At 41.9% G+C, this 27038-nt stretch overlaps 1 long non-coding RNA gene across 2 annotated transcripts in view; it reads left to right on the top strand.

Moving 5' to 3' along the window:
- The window catches only part of LOC108530568 (uncharacterized), a 30473-nt gene extending 4650 nt beyond the window's left edge, over positions 1-25823 (top strand). For both annotated transcript variants that reach the window (XR_001885883.1, XR_001885882.1), the window contains exons 3-7: positions 7783-7856; positions 12585-12872; positions 18439-18863; positions 20611-20671; positions 25611-25823. This is a non-coding gene — a long non-coding RNA (uncharacterized LOC108530568). The remainder of the gene's footprint in view (positions 1-7782; positions 7857-12584; positions 12873-18438; positions 18864-20610; positions 20672-25610) is intronic.
- Positions 25824-27038: the final 1215 nt, after the last annotated feature.

Genomic DNA, 27038 nt, shown 5'->3' with positions numbered 1-27038 from the left:
TTGTGGGGCAAGTCACTGAAGCTGCAATATGCTTAGTATTTACATCTGCTCTTCTTCCATTCCACTTCACCCCGTTCCCTGCTTTCAACTCTGTATATAAGCTGGGGAAAGCAATCTGGGCAAAATGCCTTTGCTTGGCATTAGTGAAAGTCTGTACAAGGCATGTGAAAATCAGCTTTATTACTTTAAAAGTAATTTTTAAGTTCTAGTGAGAGTGACATAAAGTAAACAAGACATCCTACAAAATCAATGGAGATGATTTTTGTCAATGGGTTTCTGTTTGTTTTGGGTTTTTTGGGGCCCTCAATTTGTTTTTTGTACCACAATGTCCTAAGTATTATGCAAAATCGGTGGTTGATTCTCTGAGAAGGGGAGAGGAGATGGTTATTTAAGTCCAGTCATGGAGACTTAACAGCTGGAAGCGGGGAGAAAAGAAGCACTGGAATTGCACAACAGGGTCTGGAGTCAGTTGAGACCAAGATAAAGGACCCACCAGCTTGCTTATGCTGATTATTTGGTTTTCCATTTGACTTGCATGGCATGAAAAAGGTGAGGCTCAGGAGCCTTTTAAACTTTAAGTTGCACTCAGCAAATTCAGCAAATTCCAGGTGCCACCCAAGGCAGAAAACATGCATAATACAGCTTCTTTACTGCTGCTTATTTACTTTCCAACAAATGCAGAACAGAGAAAATGTGAATGCTGGATGCTGCTCCTACAAACCAGGATAACTGTGCTGGGGCTGTGGAGGGGGACCCCAAAACCAACACTAACAGAGCTGAATTATTTATTCTTAAATACATGGAGCCAGTTACAAGAAATGGACTCAGCAGCAAAAGGTTTTACGATCCCAGTGGTCTCCGAATGGGAATTTGAAGTCCAGTCCAGTGATTCAACCCAAGTCTTTTTGGCAAGTCCAGGAACATATTTAAGTGTCCAGCCAAGGGCTACATGATTCCTTATTCCATGAACCCCAGAAATAAGAAAATACTCCACTCAGATACAAAAGCAAACTTTTCTAAAAAGATCTGCCAGAATTTCACACAGTTTCTCAAACTTTCACCCAAATATTCCTAATAGCAAAAGAGAGTTGAAAGCTATCCCCTGAGATACAGGGAAACATTTGGAAGAAACCTGCAAAAAGCATCAAATGTCTTTATAATCCTGTGTTTTAGCTTTTTAAAAAGTGAATGTTGCTTTCTGTTTCATAGTGCATTTGCTGGTTCTATGATAGTTTTAAATGACTGACCATTCCAAAAAAATACACATTGCTTATTTTATGACTTTAAATGGTCTCCAGGAACATGACCAGGGGTTACAGAACCTTATATGTTTTAGCAAACACGGATGTGGGATTTAATGTGGGGCTTGAGGTGAATAAAATAAAGATCTACAATGTTTCTCGCCCCTACCCAACCCCTAGCTGCTCCACTGATACCCCATTTGGGTTTGGTAGTCAAAGAAGGGAAAGGATGAAAAAGTGTGAGGAGGAAGGGAAGGAAGAATGAAAGTCTAGAGCATTTTGAACTTGTTAGGTAGAGTAAAATTAAATGCATCCAGTGGAAGAATGACTGCCCTTCCTTCCCGGAGCCCAGATCAGCCCCAATTAAGCATTACTTTGATGGAAACAGGCTGAGAAAAGACAAGATCTATGTTGACATAAACTCCAAGCAGAACCTCATGGGGTTTGCAATTCTGCAGTTGTCCCACCCTGTAAGTGGTCTTCAGAGTGCACACCAGGTGCAGGCATCCAACAGAAAATGCAGAACCAGGAGGCCCAGGAGCGGCTTCATTGGATTTTTAAATCTCATTTTAAACCAATAGCTCAGTCTATGAGCGATTGGTTTACTCTTTGATCCACCTTTTATTCTCCAAGGGCCCTGGAACGTCAGGATCTAAAGCTGTTTCTGAGGCTGTTAACTGAGAATTTTTCATTCACCAGAGGTTGAAAGGTCAGAAGCCCACAGTGGTGTTAGGTAACACAGAATGAGCCAAGTGGGCTGCCTGGGAAGGGTGGATTTAGGGATTAACAGTGGCCTGGAGAGTTTGTGCCCTTTTTAAAGACACTGACATTCAAATTAAGAGAAAAAAGAAAAAAAGAAAACTGTGCAGGTCCAAGAAAACAGGTGAAGCAGAACTTGGCCTATAGGGTGCACGTTATCCACCCAGCCCTTGCAGAGGCCACCTCTTTTGCTGAGGTTCAAGCAGTAAGGACACTTCTCAGAGAAAAGGACAGAGACAGAGGGAAGATGGAATTCTAGCCTAAAGTCCATCTGTGCCTAGTTCCTTTAGCATAACTATCTTTACTAAAGGTTAGGCCATACTACAGGACCAGCCCACAGGGGAAAGTCAACTAATGAAGATGTAGCAATTAACCTGTCTGATTTTTCTCCCCACACGAGCTTGGAAGGAGAGAAGCCCGCTCTGCCTGCCGTGTCCCTGCGTCCTTTCCACTGGAACCTCCTTGGGCCTAGTAGTCCTCTAGGATTGGCAGCGAGGCTGATCTAGGTCCAGTCTTAGAGGCCATCCATGAGGTCCAGTACATGGCACAGTGAGGGAACAGAACAGCTGGGGGCTAGGACCCTCTCTCATGCGCTCCACAACAGTCTTGTTTCCAGAAGTCTGCTCCCAGCTCAGAGGGAATTGGAGAAGCCAAATGAAAGTGATGAGATGGGAGAGGAAACTTATGCCTTTTGTGAAGAAAAGACGCATTTTTTAAAATTCTGAGAAGTGGATTTTAGATAAAAATCAGTTCTCTGACTGAAATATATGTTTAAAAACAAGCTTCTGAACTAAATTAGAGTTCTACTGCATTTCAAAGTCCAGCAGTTGTGTCAGCAAACAAAACATCAAAGGAAAGCAATAGGTCATTTCAGTCTCCTCTGAAGCAGCAACTAGAAATCCCTTTCTCAACAAGTAATCATATTACAGCCCCTCCTGCTAAGCTCTAAGTAGGAAAGAGGGGGTGCAATTAGGCAAGACGATGATGTCTCCCTCATCCTTTTGAGTTGGCAACTGACCACGCCCAGGGAGGTTTTTCATTTAGATGCTGCTTAAACATCTTTTGAAGCTCAGTGGGTTCCCCACCCCGAACTGAGGCCCTCTTAGTTTTCTTCATGTTCTGCATTTGCTCCTTTGCATCTATAAAGTCCTTCCCAAATTCCTTTGGTTTCTGGATCATTCTTATCTGAAATCCATGTTCTTTTACTTTTTTTCACGTGGCACTGGTCAGGGCTTCTTTTGCCTTGAATGCTGCACAGGGGACAAAGCTTAGAATGGAAACTGGGTTATTTAGTTGTACTAGTGTTTTCAATTACACCTCATGCAAAGTGTTTGCCTGCCAGGGTGATCTCAGACCCCATTGCATTACTATTGAGTCCATAGTTAATCTTAACACTCCCACAGCCTCTAAGAACAGATTTCATACAGGCACATTGAAAAAGAATATTTTACAGATAACGTATGAGAATGAGGCAAGTGGGGGAAAGAGGAGGCAAACTCACTCTCAAATGTAAACTCACACATCAAACTCATCTACCAACCTGGACTAAAAAGGGGGGATACATATCTCACAACGGAAGTGTCTTCGTGAACTCAAAATCACGAGTATTTAGTGAATCCTAAGAAAGTGGTAGACATTCTTAGCCTCTCTTTCTGCTTTAAAGCTGTGAACATCTTTTTAAAATATTTATATATTTATATAGTTTCAGAGACAGGGTCTCACTCTGTCACCCAGGCTAGGGTTCGGTGACACAGTCAGGGCTCACTGCAGCCTTGACCTCCTGGACTCAAATGATCCTCCCGCTTCAGCCTCCTGAGTAGCTGGGACTATAGGCACATGCCATCATGCCCAGCTAATCATTTTTACTTTTATTTTTATTTTGAGACAAAGTTTTGCTCTTGTTGCCCAGGCTAGAGTGCAATGGCGTGATCATGGCTCACTGCAACCTTCGCCTCCCGGGTTCAAGCGATTCTCCTGCCTCAGCCTCCCGAGTAGCTGGGATTACAGGCACGCACCACCATGGCCGGCTAATTTTTGTATTTTTAGTAGAGACGGGGTTTCACCATGTTCATCAGGCTGGTCTTGAACTCCCGACCTCAACCGATTTGCCCTCAACCTCCCAAAGTGCTGAGATTACAGGCATGGGCCACCTCGCCTGGCCTCAGCTAGTTATTTTTTAAAAAATATTTATAGAGATGAGGTTTTGCTCTGTTGCCCAGGCTGGTCTCAAACTCCTGGCCTCTAGTGACCCTCTCACCTCAGCCTCCCAAAGTGCTGAGATTTCAGACCTGAGCCACTGTACCTGGCTTAGACTGTAAACATCTTAATTTCCCAACACAGCCAAATTTTAGAGACTAAAACATAAGCCATATATTTTATGCTTAGGTACTCTTTAAGATAAAGAGGTACCTTAGAATTCCTGATTCATTAAGGATGAATTATAATACACAAAAAATAAATAAATTCAAATTTAGCATGAGGGCACTCCAGAAATTTATCAGACTAGGACTAATGTCTAGATAAATGGGATAAAATTAAGAATGTGTTCGGAAATTGTATCCCTGGTCTTAGGAAAAAGCAGCTCCCAGAGAGATGTCTGTCCTCTGATTCTCGTCATTCCACTTCTGCCAGAGCCTGTTAACACTCCAGTGAGGAGAAGGCAGGAATGTTGCAGCTATAGAGTCCGTTTGAATCTGAGACGGGTTGTCCACATTATGTAGGTGGCATGTAAATATGTAGGTAGTGGCCATATGACCACGTGTACAGGGCAGCAGTGTGGTGGGGGGCTTGAGTGTGGACCCATAAGCCCTTTGTGACTGCCTTTGAACATCAGCCTCCTCCTTCTACTAGTTACTTGGCCACGGGCAAGCTGAGCTTCAAATTCCTATACCACAAACAGAAGAATAATTAGCTCATAGGGTTGTAGTGGTGATTAAAGGAGATTATCCATGTAAAGTGCTTTAATACTGTGCATGGCCCACAGTAAGTAAATGTAGTACTTTATGGTTTATAAAGCATATATACACATACACTCATTTAACATCTCCAAAAGCCTGTAAGGTAGGTTGTATTATTCCCATTTTATCAAGGAAGTGCCTGAGGTCAGACAGTCTCAGCTGTTTTCCTATTCACACAGAGAACAACACTGGTCTTCTGATCTTTTTATTTATTTATTTTCGAGACAGAATCTTCCTCTGTTGCCCAGGCTGGAGTGCAGTGGCACAATCATGGCTCACTGCAGCCTCGACCTCCTGGCTCAAGTGATCCTCCCACCTAAGCCTTCCAAGTAGCTGGGACTATAGGTGTGCACTGCCATGCCCAGCTGACTTTTTTATTTTTTGTAGAGATGGGGGTCTCACTATGTTGCCCAAGCTGGTCTCAACTCTTGGGCTCAAGTGATCCTCCTGCCTCAGCCTCCCAAAGTGCTGGGATGACAGAGTGAGCCACATGCATGGCCGAGTCTTCTGATCCTGACATCGTGCTCTTCCTTTATGGCCCTCCCTTTAAGCACCAGGCGAGCAAACTATTTATTTTAGGTGTTCTAGTGTCCCAGAGAATATCAGAGCTAAAACTTTCTTCAATCAGATTTAGCGCAATGAGTAAAGCAGAAACTTCTGAGTCAAGCATGCCTGGGTTCAAATCCCAGCTCTGCCAGTTTCGAGTTGGGCCACTTTCGTCAAGTTATCCCCCACTCCCTGTACCTACTTCCTCCTTCATAATGTGGCACAGATTTTTCCTCAAGTCAGTATGTGCACTTTGAAGGAAAGCAGTTAACACAGTCCCTTTATATATCCTATTCAAGGCTCTGTCAAATTTAGTCACTTACTAGCTAAAGTTTATTCAGTGAGGGGTATATTTAGTGTGCTAAAGCTATATCAGTTCTTGATAACTGGTATGATACAATGGCATAAAATCATATTTGTAAAAAAAATTATCATTACATTGCTTCAGCTTAAAATACAGTGTGCTAAGTCTTGAACATGTATATTTTATTTTATTTATTTACTCATTTATTTTTTGGGGATGGAGTTTCACTTTTGTTGCCCAAGCTAGAGTGCAATGGCACCATCTCAGCTCACTGCAACCTCCACCACCCAGGTTCGAGCAATTCTCCTGCCTCAGCCTCCTGAGTAGCTGGATTACAGGTGCCCACCACTACGCCTGGCTAACTTTTGTATTTTTAGTAGAGACAGGGTTTCACCATGTTGGCCAGGCTGGTCTTGAACTCCTGACCTCAGGTGATCTGCCCGCCTTGGCCTCCCAAAATGCTGAGATTACAGGAGTGAGAAACTGTGCCTGGCCTAAGAATGTGTGTATTTTATAAAGTATTTGGAGGGGTTGTGTTTGGATGGCAACACCATCCAGCGAATTCAATAATTCAGTACCAATTGTCACAATTGTTCTTTCGTGTTGCGGACTGAGCCAAACAGAGGTGAAATTTTCAATGTGCTCATCATATGGACCATGGCTTTGCTGCTTAGTAACACCTAAACTTTTTATTCGCTGGTCTAAACAAGTCTCTCCAGTTTGATGTTTGTAGCTCATGATTATCAGATGTATTTTTTATTAGTTTGCACAATAAGGGTCGCTTAAATGAAATAGATTTATTTCTCTCTTGTACAGCTCAAGTTCACATGGCTACTTAGATATTTCCAGGGTGCCAAGATCCTTCAGTATTATCGCCCCAGGCCTCCCAGGTGGTTTGCCCTTGTCTACATGGTCTGAGCTGGCTTACTACCACAGGCATCTTTCCCAGCGGGAAGGGAAACTACTTAAAGATGATTTCAAATCCTCTCAGCCCCACCTAACTACTCCTGTGATGATCAGATCTGTGCAGACTTTGCCAGTTTGCACAATTGCAACCTGTTAGTACCTCACTTTGGCCCATGCCCCAAGCCTCTCAATTTCTGTTCTGGGGCTTCTAGACATCACAGCAGTGTACACTTAACACCTTGATGAATGGCAGACTAGTATCAGTGGATATTTCCCCCTTATGTCTTCCCATCACAAGGTCCTGTGGGATTGAGCACCAGTCACCCATAAGAGTGTCCAACTTAGTACCTCTTTCTTGCATTGACCTCCCCTCTTTCTTGCCACCCTCTCTATCCCTCAGCCATGCTCCCTGAGATCACTTCCCAAATAAACCTGCAGTTGAATTTTAGGTTTAGATTCTAGTCTCAGGGGGACCTTGGCCAAGACAGGGGAGTGCACAAGCCTTTTATGTACCAAAAGTTGTCTTCATCCTTTCTGCTCACATTCCACTGGACACGTGAAGCTGCAATGGGGGCTGAGCGGTGGATTTTTTATTCTGGAAAGATTTGCTCTCAGTTTAAAAGTTCATTACTGTGGATGAAGTCTCTGTGCATGCTTCATAAAATATGAATTTGCACAACTAAATACATCATGGATAGGCTAGAGGTTATGACCACTGGACTAAGAGACCTGAGCTTTCATCCACACTCTTCCACCCATTTTCCAGGTGAACTTAGGCAAGTTGCTAAGTCTTCTGAGCTGGAACTTCCTCATTTGTAATTGGTGATAATCATAACTTCTTTCTCTGAGTGACTGCGAGAGAAATTAGATTGCAGATGGGAAAATGCTTTGAACGTTTTAAAATATGATGTATTAGGTTGGTGCAAAAGTAATTGCGGTTTTCTGCCATTACTTTTAATTTATTTTGCACCAACTTAGTAAATATAGGTTAGATCTAGTATGAAAACAATAAACCAGTTGTAGAACATTCGATTCCATTGTGTTACTGTATTACTGGTTACACCTACAGAGCACGATCCAGTTTATCCATAGATGGATGAGATTGCCCAACTCACCATCCCGAGAAGCAACCATCAGCACCAGGTAAGCATTTTCCAACTTAAAAGGTTTCATTGCGTGGGTCTCTTGCACATCATCTCTCATCATTTCATCATTGTTTTCCAAAAGGTTATCCACCTCTGGAATTTATCCTTTTAAAAATAATCATAAAGAGAAGAAAGGGAGAAAAAAGTTGCCCATGGTACTCATTATGTGAGCCTAAGGGACAAAACAGCATTCTCTCTCCCCATTAATAACCTAAACTTTCAAACATGTAGCCATGGTTAAGGATTCCTTCTGGACTATTTTAAGGAGCAAATTTATTAGTTCTATAGCATCTCGTAATCCTGAGGTATTTAGGAAAACTACATTCTTTGGATTCTGAAACCCTGGCTGTCTCCCCAAGCTACTTCAAACAATGCAGCTTTTGCTGACGGGGCATTCCATGAGCCAGTAGTGTTGTTGAATTGTAAGTAAATAATCTTGAAACAAATCCATGGTTGACACACTGTCATATTATGCTTACTGCTCCAGAGGAGGGATTTGTTCTGAAGATATTGAAAAATTCCATTGCTGTTTGGGGGAAGTGACAATTGGGATCACCCATAAATTAGAGTAATTGCCCTCTGTTCTGTACCATAGATATGATCCAAAACATTGCACATGTACTATATCATATGTGCAATAGAACAGTGCTGGATAAAAATATACAATATTACTAAATAAAAACAGATACCATGGATATGGCAGAAGTTTAAATCGCCAAGTTTGGCCACAGCTAGCTTTGTTCTTCTTCTTGAGCATGGGAGCTCAAAACTAGAGGAGAAAAATGAACCAGTCCAACCACATCCTCCTTTTTAGCATAGGTTTCTTGATGTAATTTTAAAAATGATTAATATTTAATTTTATTTTTTGAGATGGAGTCTCCTTCTCTTACACAGGCTGGAATGCAGTGGTGCAATCTCGGCTCACTGCAACCTCTGCCTCCCAGGTTCAAGCTATTCTCTTGCCTCAGCCTCTTGAGTAGCTAGGATTACAGGTGTGCACCACCATGCCTGGCTAATTTTTTGTATTTTTCGTAGAGATGGCGTTTCACCATGTTGGCCAGTTTGGTCTTGAACTCCTGACCTCAAGTAAGGAGTTCAGCCTCCCAAAGTGAACTCCTCAGCCTCCGTGCCTCAGCCTCCCAAAGTGCTGGGATTACAGGCATGAGCCACCGTGCCCAACCTAATGTTTAATGAGCCTGATCTCTCTTTCCCTGTAAGAAGGGGACTGGTATTATAGCTTTCTAAAACTCGGTACCTTCTCTCTTCTCTCCTTTTCCCTCCACCCTGGCTCACTTAGGGGTTGGTGTGACTTTGCTTCTGGTGGAGGTTGGTGAAAGCGTTCATTTAATATGAAGGAGGAACCAATACACAGGGGAGGAGGGCATCAACTGCAGTCCTTTATTTCAGCAAAACTTGTCTAGGCTAACTTCATCTAAATCACAGCAACACATAATTATGGAAAATCGAAAAGAACAAAAACCAGGATTAAACTGCAACATCCCCTTGCAAACATAATCGCCTTCCTCTGATACTTTCTACAATCATTGAAATAGCAAACATATGCTTTTGAGACCATTTTTCTATGTATAATGGGGGTCACAGAGATAGGAGATTGTGATTGGAAGAGAAGATTTTCCTTCATTTTCTGGCTCTAATGAGTACCTTCTAACATAGAGCTGAAAACTCATCTTCGGATTCCTCTACAAGAGGCTCCAATATTTAGCAGAGGAACAGTTCAGCAGGGTGGAAAGAGCCAGCCATGTTGCAAATACTTATAGCCCCGAGGACGATGCTGTGTAGCAGAGGACGAACAGCTCTGCTCAGCCTGCGGAGTCAGGGAGACGCCTCCCTGGAGGAGGAGGACACACTTGAGCCCATTCTGGTAAAATGACTATGAACTGCCCAAGAGAACAAGCGGTAAGGAGGAGCAGAAGGCTTTTATGCAGGGGGAAGAACACGTAGAAAGTAGTAGAAGCCAGAAGGGGAGCACGTTCAGAACTGCAGGGGTCTACTTGGTTAGGCATAGGAGGTGAGCCTGTGAACTTGGAAGGTGGAAATTGGGGGTGGCCTGAGTCCTGTGAAGGGCTGATGGGTACTCAGGTATGGTGGGAACTGGGTTGGCAGCTGCAAACCATGGAAGTCCAGAGTCAGAGTCTTCAAAGGGCAGTCAGGGTCTCAGAGTCTTGGAGTCAGTCTTAGAAGGGGAGAGTCTGGTGATGGGGCTTCCTCTGTCATAGACCACCCAAGTCGGGTGGCTGATAGCCGGTGTGGCACTACAGGATGGCCACAGCGTCCTGTTTGTGGGCTTCCTCTGGCCAGCCCAAGGGCTCAGGGCCACAGCACTGCTCTGAAGGTTTGCAGCAACAGCAGCAGCAGTGGGGTGGACTCATGCACAGCTCTAGAGCCGTCCATGGCTGGCCTTCCAGATCCCACCTCCTCCCCCGCCTCCCATGCCAGCCTGGCTGGGTCTTTCGTGTTCTCATGCTTGCACATTTTATGTGTTCTGGCCAACTAGACTCTTTCCTGCATGTAAAAAGCTGGCGAGTCCCCCTTCATTTTGTTCCCCTCTCTTTTTTAATCTCCTCTGTTTTATGCTTTATAGCAGGGAATGCTTAGCATTCAGATAATCCATAAATATCTTCACTTGTTCCAGTTATCTTCTGATGAGGGTTCTCAACCCTTGTCCCCTCTTACCCCTCCTCACACATACACAATAGGAGGGAGAAGAGTACAAATGAACCCAGCTTCAGCAGTGACCAACTCGCGGTTGATATGTTGCATCATTATCTACCCCCGTCAGATTATTTGGAAGCAATTCCCAGACATTTCATCTCCAGGTATTTCAGTGTATGGGAACAAGAAAGGATTGAGTCACATGCCAATCTGAAGTCTTTCCCATGGTCATACATGAAAGTATCATTTTTCTGTTCATGTCATCAAGGTGTTTTGTTCTCAGCAATTTATTGAAAGATCCCTTGCTACTTTAAAAATGCATTCTAGGCCAGACACAGTGGCTCACACCTGTAATCCCAGCACTTTGGGAGGCTGAGGTGGGTGGATCACTTGAGGTCAGGAGTTCGAGACCAGCCTGGCCAACATCTCTACTAAAAACTCCATCTCTACTAGAAATACAAAAATTAGCTGATGTGCTGGCGTATGCCAGTAATCTCAGCTACTTGGAAGGCTGAGGCAGAACAATCGCTTGAACCCGGGAGGCAGAGTCTGCAGTGAACCAAGATCGTGCCACTATACTCCAGCCTGGGCAATAGAGTGAGATCTGTTTTTTAAAAAATACTTTCGGCCGGGCGCGGTGGCTCAAGCCTGTAATCCCAGCACTTTGGGAGGCCGAGACGGGCGGATCACGAGGTCAGGAGATCGAGACCATCCTGGCTAATACGGTGAAACCCTGTCTCTACTTAAAAAAAATACAAAAAACTAGCCGGGCGAGGTGGCGGGCGCCTGTAGTCCCAGCTACTCGGGAGGCTGAGGTGGGAGAATGGCGTAAACCCGGGAGGCGGAGCTTGCAGTGAGCTGAGATCCGGCCACTGAACTCCAGCCTGGGTGGCAGAGCAAGACTCCGTCTCAAAAAAAAAAAAAACTTTCTACGTGCAGAATGTGTATATAATCAATACTCTCAGAACTAAAAATATTTGAATAATATTTGAACAAACACCTATATAACTATGATTGAGCTCAAAGGAGAGAGAGTGAGAGAGAGAATATTACCAGTATCTCTGAAGTCCATGTTTGCCTCCTCCCTTTCCCCACTCCAGTTACCCTCTATTCTGAAATTTGGGCTAAGCATTTCCCTCATACATATGTGTGTGTGTGTGTGTGTGTGTGCGCGCGCGCGCGCATGCGCGCACACACGCGCAAGCACATAAGTTTGGCGCTCTAAACAATATATTGTTCAGTTTTCCTGTTTGTGAGCTTTGTATATAAATAGAATTACACTGAAATTACCTTCTGGGACTCTTTTCCACTTCAACATCGTGTTTTCAAGCTTCATCCACATTGAGGCATGTCTAGCTGTGGATTATAGTATTCCGTGATATGAATCCACTGCCGCTTATTTCTCCATTCAATCATTGATTGGCAATTAGGTTGTTTTTAGTATTTCCCCCCAACCTCCCAAATCCTCCTAAGAATATTATTTTACTTGTCTTCAGGACATATGTACAAGAATTTTCCCAAGAGTGGGACTGCTGTGTATATACACTCATCTTTACTAGGCGATGCAAAATTGTTTTCTCAAGTAATGTGTAATTTTACACTCACATTAGCTCTATATAACAGTTCCCACCAATACTTGGTCTTGTCTGACTTTCAAATTTTCACTCTTTGGTAGATTTAATATATTTTTCTTGAATAATAAGAGTAAACATCTTTCCATATGTTTACAGGCCATTCATGTTTCTCTTCTACGGATGTCTGTGTTTTGCATTTTCTATTTTATCTTTTCTTGATGATTCATGGGAATCCTTTACATATTTTGGATATTAAAACCTTATCAGTGCATAGAATGTCTGCAGAAAAGGCTGCCAACAATTCCTCTCATCCCTGCAGGTGCGCGCCACCTGCCACCTTTCATCATGAGGTGGGGTTATCGCACCTCCTCTTGGATTGGAGGTGGCCCTGTGTGTTGCTTTGATCAATAGAATATGGCAGTGATGATGCGTTAGCTCCAGGCCAAAGCCTTAGAGGCCTTATGGTTTCCATTTCACAGTCTTGGAAGTTAGCGGCTGTGCGAAAAGCTTCAGCTATCCTGATGGAGAGAGAGGCCATGCAGAGAGACTCTCCACACGATGAGACATGGTATACAGAGAAAGAGAGGCCCAGGCAGCCGCTGCTCATTCAACCGCCTCAGCTGATGCTCTATCCATACAAATGAAACTGTCTTGGAAGCCTCAGCCAAGCTCCCAGCTGAATGCACCTGTGATCCCCACTAACGCCCCAGGAAAGAGAAGAACTGCTCATTGAGCTCAGCCCACATTCCTGATTCAGAGACTCACAGGTAGTAAAATAGTTATTGTTTCCAGCTAGAAAATTTGTAGTTATACAACAATATAGAATAGAAACAATTCATCAAATGTGCTCTAAAAATCTTGTTTCAAGGCATACCTTTTTTGCTGTCTTTATAATACAGAAGGCCACCCTTATCCACTGTTTCACCTTCTGAGATTTGTTACCTGTGGTCAATCGAGGCCCAAAAATATTTCTGTATTTTGAGGAAGAAAGAGAGCTAGAGACCACATTCATATAACTTTTATTACAGTATACCTGTTATATTATTCTTGTTAATCTCTTACTGTGCCTCTTTTATAAATTAAACTTGATTACAAGTTTGTAAGTATAGGAACAACTATACATACTATATATAGGGTTGGGGACTATCTGTGGTTTCAGGCATCTACTGGGGGTCTTGGAGTGTCTCCCCAAGATATAAGAGGGGACCACTATATCTTTTGACTATCACAAATTGTAACATACACAAGCGGTCCCCAACCTTTCTGGCACCAGGGATCGGTTTTGTGGAAGACAATTTTTCCATTGACAGGCGGGGTGAGGTGGGGGGTGGTTTTGGGATGATTTAAGCACATTACATTTATTCCACACTTTATTTCTATTATTATTACTTACTCGCCATAATGTAGAATCAGTGGGAGCCCTGAGCTTGTTTTCCTGCAACTAGACAGCCCCATCTGGGAGTGAAGGGAGACAGTGACAGATCATCAGCCATTAGATTCTCATAAGGCGCATGCAACCTAGATCCCTTGCATGCACGGTTCACATGGGGTTCGAGCTCCTATGAGAATCAAATGTCTGGGCTGATCTGACAGGAGGCAGAGTTCAGGTGGTAAAGCTCACTTGCCCTCCACTCACCTCCTGATGTGCAGCTGGGTTCCTGACAGGCCACGGACAGGTACTGGTTTGTGGCCTGGGGGTTGGGGACCCCTGATTTATACTGTAGTTGAATTCTTCAATACTTTATAGTTAGTGATTTTTATATCTTATTTGAGAAATCTCTCCCTACTTTAAGGTACTGCATACTAAAAGTTTAAAAGTTTTGCTTTTCACATTGAAGCTCCTTAATCTGTCTTGAATTGATAAATTCCTTAATTTACCTTGAATAGTGTAAGGTAGGGATACGTTTTCATCTTTTTAAATATGGATCATTGCTTCAGCACCACAGATTGAATGGTCTCATCAGTTTTCCATGTATGCTGGGTCTGTGGCTGCTCCGTTGATTCGGTTTGTCTGTCCCTACACAATGACTGCATCATTTAAATTAATACAGTAGCTATAGAATAATAAGTCTTGATACCTGGTAAGCACATCCTTCTCTTTTATTTTGCATGAATGTCTTTGCTGTATTATTGACTTTTTGGTCTTCCTTATAAATTTTAGAATCATCTTGTCAAATTTCATGATGGACCCTTTTTGAGATTTTGATTGGATTTACATTGAATCCATAAATCATTGGGGTGGAGGCATTTGTGACTTTAAATATTGAGTCTTTATCTATAAACGTGTCATCTTTCCAGTCTTAAAAATGTTTTGGCTGGGTGTGGTGGCTCACGCCTATAATCCCAGCACTTTGGGAGGCCAAGGTGGGTGAATGACCTGAGGTCAGGAATTCGAGACCAGCCTGACCAACATGGTGAAATCTCATCTCTACTAAAAATACAAAAATTAGCCAGGCATGGTCGCTGGCACCTGTAATCCCAGCTACTCAGGAGGCTGAGGCAGGAGAATTGCTTGAACCCGGAGACAGAGGTTGCAGTGAGCCAAGACCACGCCATTGCACTCCAGCCTGAGTGACAAGAGAGAAACTCTGTCTCAAAAAAAAAATTTTTTTTCTTTAATGCCTTCTTTAAAAGTTTTATAATTTTACATATAAGTCTCGTACATCTTTTGTTGGACTTACTCCTAGGTATTTTATATTTTTATTGCTAGTATTAAATTATTAATAAAATATTTTTATTTGCATATTCTAATTGACAGTAGCTGGTGAAGAGAAAGGCAGTTAACCTGGTATATTGATTTAGTGTTTGGAAATTTTACTAATCTTATTTTAATTCTAATAATGTGTAAGCTTCTTTGGGTCTTCTATGTGAACAAGTCTATCATCTCTGAATGGTAGCTTCGTTTTACCCTTTCCAACCCTATTAATTTTCCAAAAACTTTAATGTGCTGGCTGGGACCAGTTTTAGCATTAAGGTTAAGCTGGTGTCATAATATGAATTAGGGATTTATCATTTGAAAATATTGTAAAGCTTGAAGTTATTTAACCCTTAGATGTCTGGTAATATTTAACAATAAAACAATGGGTCTCATATTTTCTTTAAGGAAAGATTTTGAATTATTTCAATTTCTTTTATGAATTCTATTTCTTTAATTTTTTTATGATTCAGTTTCTTTAATGCATATGAATCATTATGATTTTCTGTTTCTTCTTGTATCAGTTTTTGTAATGTATAGTTTTCCAGTAAATTACATATTTCATTTATGATTTTGAAATTTATTGGCATAAAGTTGTATATAATATTATTATTTTCTATTGTACATTTCTGCTATAATTACAGTTATATCTTCTTTTCTATTTCTAATATAATTTATGGTAACTTATCTTGTTTTCTTGATCAGTCTTGCCAGAGATTTGACAATTTTATTAGTTTTTTGAGATAACCAATTTCTGGCTTTGTTGGTCCTCTTTATTAAAGCTTTTTCCCCGGGCCGGGCGCGGTGGCTCAAGCCTGTAATCCCAGCACTTTGGGAGGCCGAGACGGGCGGATCACGAGGTCAGGAGATCGAAACCATCCTGGCTAACACGGTGAAACCCTGTCTCTACTAAAAAATATGAAAAGCTAGCCGGGTGAGGAGGCTGAGACAGGAGAATGGCGTGAACCCGGGAGGCAGAGATTGCAGTGAGCCGAGATCGCGCCACTGCACTTCAGTCTGGGCGACAGACTCCGCCTCAAAAAAAAAAAAAAAAAAAAAAAAAAAAAAAAAAATTTTCATTTTCCCTCATCGGGGGTTGTTGCTTTTTTATGTTTTTGACAAATGGTTCAAAGTACACTGACATTCTCCATTTTGAAGAGTTGAAAAACAATTTTTTTCAAGTCTAAGTAGGCAGATACAAGTGTTTTAATAGGTGAGGTACATCTTTCAGGCAAGAAAGTTACATAATAATGAAAAGATTTCATAACATACTCTGCAGGGATCATCTAGTCTTCAGTTTCTTATCTTTGACTAAGTCATTTTACTGAGTTTCAGTTTAACTGATACCTCGTAGTGCCTGATGGGTATTTTATTCCATTTACTCTTAGTGAAAATTTTTTATGTCAAAGATTTAGACAATGGATCATTTGAACACATTTATTGTTATTTATTATTACTGTATATTTGAAATGCACAGGCAGGAGGGAAAATTGATAACCTGAACATCTACCATCCCTTTATTTTTGACCCAGGTGGCATTAGTGTTCACTCACATCCCTACGTAACTGAGTTGTTTATCGTGACCTCCATGTGCGGTACACACAGTACATGGTAGGTGCTCAATAGGTACTGTTTGTATGAATGAATAAACAAATGAACGACCTAATTGTTTTGACTTCCATAGATGGTGATCTGACATGTGGGACCACTTCTTATTTATCTTTGTATCCCAAGTGTCTAGTATAATGTTTGTACATAGTAGGTATTAAATGTTTTCGGAAAAAAAGACTATGGGGAGAAGAAAAGGAGAAAAGAGGAGAGGGAAGAATTCTGTGTGTTCTTCTCTAGCTGTCTAAGTTAAAAAGAACACTTAGTGGGTTTGGCCAGTTTCACTCTGACCTTATTTAAAGCCTTTCAGTGCTCGTTTTGAACCAGAGTGGTCAGAAAAGATTCCAGAGATAGTAATTACCTCTCTATAGGTGAAAATGTTTTCCCAAGGGATAGAGGAAATACAGAATTCTGTTTTCATAAATTCTCAAGGCTACTTCTAATTGCCTATGGATTGGAAAAAAATTCTTTGTCTTTGATGTTTTTGTTTTTTGCTTTGTTTTGTTTTGTTTTTTGACTGAGTCTCGTTGTTGTCGGCTTGGGCTGGAGTGCAATGGTGCGATCTCGGCTCACTGCAACCTCCGCCTCCCGGGGTCCAGCAATTCTCCTGCCTCAGCCTCCTGAGTAGCTGAGATTACAGGCACCCGCCACCATGCCCAACTAATTTTTGCATTTTTAGTAGAAACAGCATTTCACCATGTTGGCCAGGCTGGTCTCGAACTCCTGACCTCAGGTGATCCACCTGCCTCAGCCTCCCAAAGTGCCGGGATTACAGGCATGAGCCACCATGCCCTCCAGATGTTATTCTTTAACCATCTTTAAAAGATAAAAAACCATCAGAGGTCTGTGGCTGAATTGCATTCCTCCTACCTGAACCCCAGAAGTCTGTCGTGGGTTTGGATATAATAATACTTCAATTTACTCAGAGGTGAAAGTGAATAAAGCATAGCAAATAGATGGCTGTTAATATTGCATGCTGCACTTTAAAATTTTTTAAAATTATTTTAAAATGTTTGTGGGTACATGGTGTATATATTTGTGGGGTATATGAGATGTTTTGATACAGGCGTGCAGGGTGAAACAAGCACATCGTGGGGAATGGGGCATCCATCCCCTCACACATTTATCCTTTGAGTTACAAGCAATCTAGTGACATTCTTTAAGTTATTTAAAAATATACAATTAAGACGGCGCTGCATGTTTATATGTGGGATACACATCCTCATGCTGATACTTTGCCTCATGCCAGGTGGTTTAATCAGCAGCTTTGACAGAGTTACACAGTTACCTGCAGTGAGACTCCAGTAATACTTTTAGAAACCAACCCACCATGAGCTCTTGCTGTGTAGGTATTTAAATAATTAAAAACATTCCTTTATCAAAGGAGTCTCCTTCTGACAGTGGAATCCATAACTTTTGCAGTTTTTCAAAACATTTAGATCAAAGAGATGGTTGTGTTTTGTGCAGCACCATCAATTTTTTTTTTTTAATGAGACCAAACTTTGTTCAAAACTTCATGGGTTCAGAATCTTAATAATTTTAGATTGGGGTACCCAGCTTCGCATGAGGATATGTAAAGTCTTCTTCCAAGAGAAATGAATGCTATAACTGTGCTACATAAGGAGATGTTCATATTTATTTCTTTGGATCTTGACAGGTTGTGTTTGTTTACACAGGAAGTTACAGCAGTTGGTTTCAGGCTGAAATCTCTGAAGATCAGTGAGGAGGGAAACAGAAGGGCCTGAATGCGCATGTGCACGTGCACACACACACACACACACACACACACACACACACACACACACGATCGTCAGGTCTTACTCATTGTAGAGGAAACACAAACAGCCTCAAGAAAGGCCCTGAGAGTTAAGATGGGACACATTTGGAGGGGAAGGTCAAGAGAGGACATGACGCCCAAGTTGGGGAAATACCACCCTCTGAGCATCATTTTAGTATTAAAAAGTTTTTTTAATGACAGCCCTCTACAACAGCAATAGCTTCTGAGATTCAGGCTACTGAAATTCACCCAGACAGGTCCAGATGGTCCGAAACGCTTTCAGAAGGAAAGGCCCTGCTGTGGGGTTTAGAGACGCTACTGATGAGATTAACATGCCTCCAGAGATATGAGAAGGAGCAGGCATCATCTTGTTAACGTCTTGTGGCTGGATTGTCACTCATGGTGAGAACTGGATGATATGGTGAATAACGAGTGTTGTCATGGTAACAGAAAAAAGGAGGTCACCAGGGAACCCAGAGAAGGAAGCCTCTGTCCAGCACACCAAGGAACTCCAATTTGAGTGGCAAGTTGTTCCTGCCCAGGGCAAAATATCCAACTGGATGAAGATCTCAACTCTTTGCATTCCAATCTTCCATTCTCCAACCAAAACTTATAAGGAAAGGCATGTCCTGGCCAGTGGGCCAAGTGTTCCCCTCTCCACTGCAAACACATCAGCACGTAAGTCAATTTTCTCAAGTTTGGGCATTCCCCCAACTCCAGTACCTCTGAGTGAACCGATCAGAGCAATGTTTTGAACCCAAAGATATAACCTGAGGCCCAGCTTCTAGGCCGCAGTGACTCCATGACCTCAGCTGTTCATAAGGCCCCAGCTGACCCGAGGGGATGCTGGGTCTGACTCCTGCCACCTTGAATGCCCGGGGAGGGAATAAGGGCCCATAGTATAAAGCCCCCTAGGTTGCTTCAGTTAACAATCAGTTGTCCACTTTGTGCCTTTTCTGACCTTGCATTTCAGCTTTCGGCCTTGGTACCATAGACGCCCCACCTTTGTTAGTCTGAATTCCTGCTCACCTTTATGGGGCACTGTACTGTCTGTGAAGCTTTTCACATTCATGATTTCATTTGACCAAAATAACAAGCTTGAGCAGTAGGTAGTATTACTGTCCCCATTTCATGAATGAGAAAAATGAGGCTCAGAGAAGCAAGGTGACTTACGCATGATCACTTACTTGTACCCAGACATTCTGGCTTGATTTCTATATGACATGTTAGTCATATCCTTAAATCACTGATACACAATTTTTAGCCTCATATTCCTGTGAAAATGTTTCTGTATTCCAAACATAGGTATGTTTATTCATCTATGAATTGTAAAATCGATGACAATGTTAGTGTATTGACTGCACTATAGAAGATACAATAAAACATGTTTTAAACAGATAAGAAAAAATGAAATAAATGATGTTTTAAAGATAACTCTATTAATTAAAAAATTATTTTGTTTTGCTTCAATTATAAGTAATGTTCATTTTAGGGATGTGAAAGTTAAAATGTCAGTGTTTATGAAAATCTTGGTTTAACACTTTGTAATGTAATGATTTTCAAGTTTCGTCCTCAATTTAATATATTTTGATTTTTTAACTTTGTTTTTTTTTTTTTTTTTTTGAGACAGAGTCTCACTCCATCACCCAGGCTGCAGTGCAGGGGCACGATTTCGACTCACTGCAACCTCTGCCTCCCAGGTTCAAGCGATTCTCCTGCCTCAGCCTCCTGAGTAGCTGGGATTATAGCTGCCACCACGCCCTGCTAATTTTTGTATTTTTAGTAGAGATATGGTTTCACCACATTGGCCAGGCTGGTCTCGAACTCCTGACCTCGAGTGACCTGTCTGCCTTGGCCTCCCAAACTGCTAGGTTTACATGCAAGAGTCACCACGCCCAGCCTAAAAATTATCTTTTTATTTTGGAATAATTTTAGATTTATAAAAAGTTATAGGCTGGGCACAGTGGCTCATGCTGTAATCTCAGCACTCTGGCAGGCCGAGGTAGGAGGATCACTTGAGTCTAAGAGTTCAAGACCAGCCTGGGCAACACGTCCAGACTCTGTCTCTACCAAAAAAAAAAAAAAAAAAAAAAAATTGCCAGACATGGTGGCGCATGCCTGTAGTCCCAACTACGTGGGAGGCTAAGGTGGGAGGATGGCTTCAGCCCAGGAGGTCGAGGCTGCAATGAGCCATATTCACGCCAGCCTGGGTAACAGAGCAAGATCCTGTCTTAAAAAAACAAAGAACTTGTAAAGATAGTACAGACTTGTGTATATACCACTCCCCTCGTTTCTCCATTGTTAACACCTTACATGGTACGTTTGTCAAAACTTAAGAAACTGACATTGTTGCATTGTTTTCAGCTAAACTCCAGACTTATTTGGATTTCATCACTTTGTCATTAATGTCCTCTTTCTGTTCCAGGAACCTACCAAGGGTCCTAAATTGCATTTAGCTGTCATCTCTCTTCAGTCTGCTCTGGTCTGTAAGTTTCTCAGTCTTTCTTTGTTATTTATGACTTTGGCAGTCTTGAGAAGTACTAACCAAATATCCTGTAAAATCCCTTCAATCTGTGTTTGTCTGATTTTTTCTCATGATTATGGTTATTTTTAATAATTTTTAAAGAATATTTAAATAATTTCTGTTTAAAGAATAGCACAGAGGTCAAGAGCCCCTCCCACTATGTCATATCGGGGGTACGTGATAGCCATATGCTGTCATAGAGGATGTTAGCTGTCACTTGGTTAAGATATTATTTGTCAGGCTTCTTCACTGAGGAGCTGCTGTTTTCCCCTTTTGCTACCCTATTGTTTGGAAGCAAGTCACTATGTGCAGCCCACTTTCATGGCAGGGGACAGGGAGTTGAGAATTAAGTTCTACCCCCTAGAGAAGGAGTATCTACATACATTGTTCGGAATTCTGTAAAGGTTTGTCTCTCCCTTTTTAAAATTTATTTATCCAATCATTGACTCATGAATATTTATTTTATAATTTGGGTTATAATCCTATACTACAGTATTTATTTTTTTGCTCAAAATTACTAGCTTTGGCCATTGTAACTTCTTTTATTTATTTATTTATTTATTTATTTATTTATTTGCATTCATGAGATCCCTTCCCCTTGAATCTGAGTTGGGATTTTGTTTTCTATAGGTTTTGGGGAACAGGTGGTCTTTGGTTACATGAGTAAGTTCTTTAGTGGTGATTTGTGAGATTTTGGTGCACCTGTCAACTGAGCAGCATACACTGTACCCAATTTGTAGTCTTTTATCCCTCACTCATTTCCCACCCTTTCCCCCTGAATACCCTTGTGTCCCTGGCTGTTGTGAATTCTTTCAGATTGGCTCCTATGTCTCTTTGACTTGCTGCCATCCTTTTGTGGTTTTGGGGGACAGTTTCACGCTTTCAGGTATTACAAGATGCTCCTGGTTCATCTTATATTTTCTTTGCCCCAGTCCTGGAATCAACCATTTCTTCTAGGAGTCCTGGTTTCTTTAGTAAGAGAATGGTATTTAGAGACCAAGATCTAAGCACTGGGTATGTTTATTGCTATTAGGGTGTCATTGCTTCTAGCCTCATTCAGTGGACAGGATTAAGATAGGCATGTACACTAACTTATGTATTCACATAACACTTGGTTTTTAATGGACTACATAGAAAAACATTTCTTACAATGATAAATAGACACGAATAGAAGAATTGCATGATGGCTAAACTTTCTGAAACATCATACTTAATTTTTAATTGGATCCAGCAGTTATGCAAAGCTCTTTTGTTCAAATTCAGCTATTCCCTAATATTAGTCAGTTGGATCTTGCAAATTAATGAAAAAGTGTTGCATTTCTGTATTGTGGATTCAAAACCATTGAAATTTTAAAATAGAAGATTTTTTTTAAAGCTAGAAATTATCTTCTCAAGTTTTTAAAATATGCAGATATTAGAGGCTTTATATAGATGTCACACACTATTTTTGACAACAAAACTTTATGATTGTGGAAATATTTCCATTCATCCAGTTTCATACTGTATAGCATTAATTCCATTCAGATAATATTTACTTTCTCACTTATTGTGAGCATATCACCTCTATTGGAAAGTGACAGAGTAGGAGTGTTTATTTTTATATGTTTATTTATTTTTTATTGTCATAAAATATACATCACATAAAAGTTACTGTTTTAATCATTTTTTAGTGTACAGTTAGGTGGCATTAGGTGTATTCATGTTGTACAGCCACCACCATCAGCCATCTTCAGAATGTTTTCATCTTATAAACCTAAAAACCTATAGTTAAAAAATAACTTCATGTTCCTCTCTCCCCACAAACCCTGGTAACCACTATTCCACTTTCTGTTTCTATGAAGTTGACTACTCTAGGTACCTAATGTAAGAAATAGAATATTAATATAATCAGAAATCCTTATTTTTTCTTCTCATATACCAATGGACCCCTGCTCTAAACAGCACAGGAAGTAGTGAGGGTTGGGGAGTCGGGGGGCCTGAATCCTATCTTTTGTTTGCATGTCCTGCTCTCTCCACCCTTGACAGTTGTCTCTAACCACTCTGGGTGACAGAGTGAGTCCAGGCCCCTCTCTCCTGAGTGCTCTGCTGTCCCCCTGGTTGGCTGTGCCACTGACTCCCATTAATCACTCGGGTTAACCCCTTACTATTTCAAGTCCTCAGCCCAAGACACCTGGCTGAGAGTTCATCCATTTTCTTTGTTTTCTCATAAGCAAATACAGCAGAAGGCTCTGAGGTCCTGGAGCACCTCTGTCAGGACTTAGAGTAAAAATTTGCTCAGTGAAATTGCTCTGGCCAGGAGCAGTGACTCACACCTGTAATACCAGCACTTGGGGAGGCCAAGTGGGGTAGATTGCTTGAGACCAGGAGTTCGAGACCTGCCTGGGCAACATGGCCAAACCCCATTTTAAAATAATAATCATAATAAATTTTTAAAAAGAGAAAAAAGTTGCTCCTGGGCTCAGGACCTCCTGTCATGTTGAGAAACATTCAAAAATTGCTAAAAGTTCTTGAGATTAATTGATGTAGGTAGAAAAGTTCCTGCAGAGACCTTGGCTGGCTATACATGTGACAAAACAATTACCAGCCATTCTCACTGCTTTCTTATGAAGCTCATTAGCCATAACATACATAGAAAACTGCATGGTCTGTGTGTGCAGCTATGCATATGTGTTCAACTAGGAGTTAGAATTGGAACAGACTTGGAATTATTCTGCTGTCATCCATCTAGACCTTCTTTTGCTTCATTCGAAAAGACAACCATAGTTAGATAGTTTAGTGCAAGTAAATTTATTTAAACTGTCAGGTAACCCATTTATTCATGCTGGAGTTTCCTCAAGCACTCCTGGTGTGTTTTTTTTTTTTTTTTTTTTGTGATAGGGTCTGCCGGGACACAGATCAGTACCCATTTCCCCCCAGATCAACACTGACACTATTCTGGCTGAAAAAGATTTTTTTTTTTAATTTCAACTTACTCATTTGGCAGAAACACCATGCTTCTGTGCCAATCAAAATAGAAAAGAGAGAAGGAGGCATATGAAAAGAAGGGGAGAACTGTTTTCTAATTAACCTAGATATACATATTAGCACTTCATTTTTTACCCCTGTAACAGCCTTGTGCCCCACAAATGGATATGGGGCTGCAATTGAAAATGTAAGCCTTTCGATATCATGAAAAAAACTGTTGAAGTGAAAGAAAGTATAAAAGAAGTTGGGATCTTCATCACTGCTCTGTCCTACAAATGTGCTCCAGTGGATTAAACACTACACTGATGCACACAAATCTTTCTTATCAAGAACTTTTCTCAATAATAAAGCCGAATTTCCAAAACTGTTATTACCTATGTGCAAATGGTTTCCCCATGGTTTTTTCCAACAAAAGTAACCTCCAGCAATGCAAGGAATATATCACAAGTACGGACCTGCCTGCTGTTCACACATTCAGCTCTGGGCCCATGTCCATGATGCACATAAGCAAAGAGCTAGGAGATAGCCAAGGCAGGACAGGTGGTTTCAGGCTGGGGAGGATGGAGTGTGCAAGGTGGGGCTTGAAAAAAGGATGGTGGGCCGGGCGCGGTGGCTCAAGCCTGTAATCCCAGCACTTTGGGAGGCCGAGACGGGCGGATCACGAGGTCAGGAGATCAAGACCATCCTGGCTAACACGGTGAAACCCCATCTCTACTAAAAAATACAAAAAACTAGCCGGGCGATGTGGCGGGCACCTGTAGTCCCAGCTACTCGGGAGGCTGAGGCAGGAGAATGGCATAAACCCAGGAGGCGGAGCTTGCAGTGAGCTGAGACCCGGCCACTGCACTCCAGCCTGGGCAGCAGAGTGAGACTCTGTCTCAAAAAAAAAAAAAAACAAAAAAGAAAGAAAAAAGGATGGTGAAGGGAGGGCATTCAAGGCTGAAGAAATGGTGCCTGTAATCTGAGTGCTTTGGGAGACCAAGGGAGGAGGATCACTTGAGCCCAGGAGTTCAAGAGCAACCTGGGCAACATAGCGACATCCCATCTCTACAAAAAATTTTTTTAAATAGCCATGCATAGGGCCAGGCACAGTGGCTCACTCCTGTAATCCCAACACTTTTAGAGGCTGAGGCAGGTGGATCACTTGAGGTCAGGAGTTCCAGACCAGCCTGGCCAACATGGTGAAACCTCCTCTCTACTAAAAATACAAAAATTAGCCAGGCATGGTGGCTAATGCCTGTAATCCCAGCTACTTGGGAGGCTGAGGCAGGAGAATTGCTTAAACCCAGGAGGTGGAGGTTGCAGTGAGCCGAGATCGTACCACCGCACTCTAGCCTGGGCGACAGAGTGAGACTCCGTCTCAAAAAAAAAAAAAAGAAGAGAAAAGAAATCCACCATTCTTGGCCAAAGATTGTCATGTGACCCTATTTGAGGTAGTAGGAAGCAAGGGAAGGTTTACTAGAGTCTTCAGAGAGAGCTTCTGGAAAACCCAGCTGGTATCAGCGAAATGGGAAAGCCAGGAGGAAACAGAATTGGATGAGAAAAGGTCATTTTCGATATGATGACTTTTATTCTTCCTTTCGGTAAGTGTTGGGTGTCTATCATGTGCTGGACACCATGTTCCTGCTCTCGGGGACACACAGACCAGTGGGGAGACTGACATGTAAAGAGATAATAGCAATACAACCAGCAAGGGAAATGTACTGTGTTGTGTGCACAGGGTACTGTGAAAGGACCCGTAAGTGACAGGGTCAGGGAAAGCTTCTGCATCAGTTACCCCCTAAGAGAAACCCCAAAGTGGGGTGAGGTGGGAAGGGAAGAATGGGAATTGCAGGCACATGGGACTGCCCGAGCCGATGCATATGGCACCCCCCACCAGAGCCACATAAGGAGGTGAGATGTTGAGGAGAGACTCTTACCCAAGCCTTCATCTGCAGGCACAAAGTGGAACGGGGTGAGTGGTCACCCTTGGCAATGTGACCAACGTAAGTGTGTGTGCTAATACCGCCGACCCTTGAACAAGACGGGCTTGCACTGTGGAGGTCCATCTATATGTGGACTTTCTTCTGCCACTGCCACTCCTGAGACAGCAAGACCAACTCCTTGTCCTCCTCTTCCTCCTCAACCTACTCAATATGAAGACGACGAGAATGAGGACCTTTATGAGGGTCCACTTCCACTTAATGAATAGTAAATGTATTCTTTCTTCCTTGTGATTTTCTTAATCACATTTTCTTTTCTCTAGCTTACTTTATTGTACAAATACAGTATGTAATACATATACAAAATATGTGTTAATAGACTGTTTATGTTATTGGTAAGGCTTCCATCAACTGTAGGCTATGAGTAGTTAAGTTTTGGGGAGTCAGAAGGTATACTCAAATTTTTTACTGTGCCAGGGGTCGGTGCCCCTAATATCTGAGTTGTTCAAGAGTCAACTGTAATTCTCACCTCCCAAATCACATGCATCTCCTCTCAGGGAAAGGGAGGTGTAGGTGAAAGAAGAGACATAGCTACTCTTTGTTGAGTTCCTACTACGTTTCAAGAACTGTCTTAGTGGCTGGGCACAGTGGCTCACGCCTGTAGTTCCAGCACTTCGGGAGGCTAAGGTGGGCAGATTGCTTGAAGTCAGGAGTTCGAGACCAGCCTGAGGAACATGACAAAACTTCATCTCTACAAAAAATACAAAAATTAGCCAGGCGTGGTGATGTGCACTTGTGGTCCCAGCTACGCGTGAGGCTGAGGCAGAAGGATTGCTTGAGCTCAGGAGGCTAAGGCTGCAGTGAGCCATGATTGGATCACTGCGCTCCAGCCTGAGTGACAGAACAAAACTCTGTCTCAAAAAAAACCAAAAAAACAAAAAAAAAACCTGTTAGATGTTGTCTCAATAATCATAACAATTCTCATGCTAAAGAAGACACATTTGAAATTCTGATAGGTTCTATGATTTTCCTAAGGGCATACAGCTAGCAAGTGGTGGGGCAGGGATTTTCAGATTATTCCGGCTCCAAAGCTCAAGTCTACACTTCATTTTGCTTATGTTGAATCAGCTTGAAACTTCAGTTTGAATGTAACCACTTGGTATTAATTAGAAAGAAGGAGAAATTGGCAAGTGCTAGTTTAAATGCTTTGAACCACTCTCTGGAGAGCACATTAAATACCCAAAAGCGAAGCAAAAATGTATATTAATAAGATCACAGTCATTCAAAAGGCAATTGTTTGCCATAAGTTCCAAAAAGAATAAAAGGAAGGGAGCTCAATTTCCCCAATTTTTCATGCCAAGTACTCAGGTTCCAAGTTTCCCTCACGGCTCTTTCTTCACCTCTTCTCCTAACACGTTCCCCGTCACAGCTTCACTCCATAAG

The sequence above is a fragment of the Rhinopithecus bieti genome, unplaced genomic scaffold (genome assembly GCF_001698545.2).
Source record: "Rhinopithecus bieti isolate Rb0 unplaced genomic scaffold, ASM169854v2 scaffold_6946, whole genome shotgun sequence".
Lineage (NCBI taxonomy): Eukaryota > Metazoa > Chordata > Mammalia > Primates > Cercopithecidae > Rhinopithecus > Rhinopithecus bieti.
This window is presented reverse-complemented; position numbering and strand designations above follow the sequence as displayed.